This window comes from Oryctolagus cuniculus, unplaced genomic scaffold (genome assembly GCF_964237555.1).
Source record: "Oryctolagus cuniculus unplaced genomic scaffold, mOryCun1.1 SCAFFOLD_51, whole genome shotgun sequence".
Taxonomy (NCBI): domain Eukaryota; kingdom Metazoa; phylum Chordata; class Mammalia; order Lagomorpha; family Leporidae; genus Oryctolagus; species Oryctolagus cuniculus.
In genome coordinates, this window is record NW_027208239.1 from 804064 (window position 1) to 807179 (window position 3116).

General features: G+C 44.3%; 1 pseudogene; it reads right to left on the reverse strand.

Annotated features, from left to right (window-relative positions):
• Positions 1–1527: 1527 nt before the first annotated feature.
• On the reverse strand, positions 1528–3116 carry LOC138848059 (high mobility group protein B2 pseudogene; annotated as a pseudogene).

Sequence of the window (3116 nt, forward strand, 5' to 3'; positions counted from 1 at the left end):
GTTTTTTTTCTTTTTTTTTTTTTATACTGTGTCCGTGCTAAGTGGACTGCCTGCTGTTGGAGGAGCCTTGGAGGCTTGAGATGGGTGCGGCCTGAGAGCGCTGCCTGGTTCTTCCTGGTTAAGGGTGTGCAAAGGTGACACCCTCAGGTTATGCGTGGTAAATCTCTCTCTTTTTATTTATTTATTTATTTTATTTATTCAGGGGGTAAGTAACACCGCAGGGCAGGGCTGTGCAGAATTGATGGTATTTAGCTTCCAGTCTTTGGCTCCTCTGGACTCCCACTGGGTTGGCTAGGCTACTGAATTGTAGTGACTCAGTTCCTTAACTCTCCCCCATTGATATGTAAATCCAAAGAGGAGGCCTGCTCTTTGTCTCTTGGGAATTCTTCAAGCCTTGCAGCCTTGTAACCTTTGCAAGGTTAGGGGGAAGAGAAACCCCAAAGCTTTTTTTTTTCCTTCTTTCCGGTAGTGAGTTTGCTGCACTTTCCGGCCCCCCTCTAGATTCTGACCCCCGTTTCCCCACCAATGTCTCGGGTTATTGAGCTCACCTCCCCTTCCAGCGCCGATGTGTGGACTCGGAGCCCTGAGCGTCCCAAGTCTCCCCGCTGTTGTCTGTGTGGCATGCACTCCCCTTGGAGCACTGTCGCGCAGACCCTGGGGCTTCTGCGTCTGGGTCCCGCGACTTGGCTTCCGCGCGGTGGGTGACCTTGTTCTCCCAGTAGGTCCTCCGATTCACGCCTGCTCCATCCAGAAGGGTTTCCCCTGTATCTTTGTGGGGAATCAAGGCAGGACTGCCTGTTGCTCAGCCACCTACACCCACACCTGAGCAGTTTCTGGACCACTTCCCGCTTGCGAGGTCTCAGGCTTCCTCTTCTCCCATTAGGAAAGTATTAAGGATTCTTTACTTCCATGTAGACTCTGCCCTCTAATGGTGAACAGGGTCCTCTAAACCCACTTGTTGCACAAATGAAAACCCAAGCATTGTCTTCTCCCACAGATGGAGTCTGCTATTGGTTTTGATTTACATTTCCCTAATGGCTAGTGATATTGGGCATGTTCATCTATGTCTTGACAATTGAGATTTCTTCTTCTGAGAAACATCTATTCTGATCATTGCCCATTTCTTACGTGTACATTTTGCTTCTTGTTTGGAGTTTTTCCAGTTCTATATATGTATGTTCTGGCTATCAATCTTTTGTCATAGTCAGAGTTTTCAATGTTTCCTGCCATTCCGTCCATTGTATCTTCACTCTGTTGATTACTTTGTTGTGAAGATGTATCTTAATTTGATATGCTCAAATTTGTATATTTTATTTTTGTTACTTGTGCTTTTGGAATCTTATGCAAACTGTTGTCTCTGCTAATGTTTTACAGTTTCTCATATGTTTACTTAGGTTTTGGGTTTTTTTTTTAACATACATAATTTTATTACAAAATTTTTTTTAAAAAAACAACACAGAATGCAACATCCTAACAAAAAATCCAAATTTACAAATGATACTAATTCCTACAACTTTGCTGCGCTACCATACACAAGTCAAGAAATTAAAGAAACCATTAAATATTTAGGAACATTCAACATCAGAAGCTTTAAAATCTAACTGTATGTAGTAGCCCCTCAAAAAGCTACAACCTGCATTTTTTAAAAAAAGTATTTTCTCTACAAAGAATCTTATCAGCTATACAAAAATCTGTACAGTTTTTTTATACTGAAGCTAATATTGAGCTGCACTTGAATTCACATTCTTAGCAAAACAACTGCCTGAGCACACACGCACACTCCACACTCATCATTACAGGATAGCCATTTATTCTTCATCTTCATCCTCTTCCTCATCATCTTCATCTTCTTCTTCTTCCTCTTCTTCCTCCACATCTTCAGGTTCATTCTTCTTGTTTGAGCCTGTGGGCCTACCAGGGCCCTTCTTTCCCGCTTCACTTTTGCCCTTGGCACGGTATGCAGCAATATCCTTTTCATATTTCTCCTTTAGCTTAGCTGCTTTCTGTTCATATGGTTGTTTATCTTTGGCTGAGTGTTCAGACCGCATCTCACCCAATTTTTTTGCAGTGTCCCCAATGGACAGGCCAGGGTGTTCACTTTTGATCTTTGGGCGATGTTCAGAGCAAAAGAGAAAGAAGGCAGATGGTGGTCTTTTAGGAGCACTGGGATCCTTTTTCTTTCCCTTCTTATCACCCTTGGGAGGAACGTAATTTTTCATCTCCCTGTCATAACGAGCTTTTTCACTTTTTGCCATATCTTCAAACTTGGACTTTTCCTTTGCAGACATGGTCTTCCATCTCTCCGAGCATTTCTTAGAGAATTCTGCGAAATTGACCGAAGAGTCAGGGTGTTTCTTCTTGTGCTCTTCCCGGCACGTCTGCACAAAGAAGGCATAGGAGGACATTTTGCCCCTTGGCTTGTTGGGGTCTCCTTTACCCATGACGACGGAACGGCGGCCACCTGGTGTGAGTTGTTCCTCAGACTCCCGCAGAGCGGCCAGATCCGACGGCATTGCTTCCTTCCCTCAGCTCCGGCATGAACTCAGGATGTGAGGGCGATCTGGCTGCGACATCTGTCACCCCATTGATCGCCAGGGTTGATTCGGCTGATCTGGCTGGCTAGGCGGGTGTCCCCTTCCTCCCTCACCACTCCATGTGCGTCCCTCCTGAAGCTGCGTGCTGGGTCGAAGAGGACGACCTTCCCCGCTAGAGGAGGACCGGTCTTCGGTCAAGGGTATACGAGTAGCTGCGCTCCCCTGCTAGAACCTCAAAACAAGCTCTCAAGGTTTTGGTTTTATATTTAGACTTTTAATTAACCTTGAGTTGCTTTTACATAGTGTATGAGGTGTTGGGGTATCTTTTCAGGCTTCTACATATGGATAATCACTTTCCTTTAAACCATTTGCTAAGGGGATTCTTCTTTCTCCTGTTTGTTTTCTTTCCTTTATTAAATAGGGGTTGGCTGTAGAAAAGTCAGTTTATTTCAGCTGCCTATTTTTTCCATTGAACTATGTGTCTGTTTTTCCAACAGTGCTAACACTGCTTCTATTTTTTTTAAGATTTCTTTATTTGAAAGGCCAGATGCTTCTTCCAAGTCTCTCATGTGGGTGCCAGCA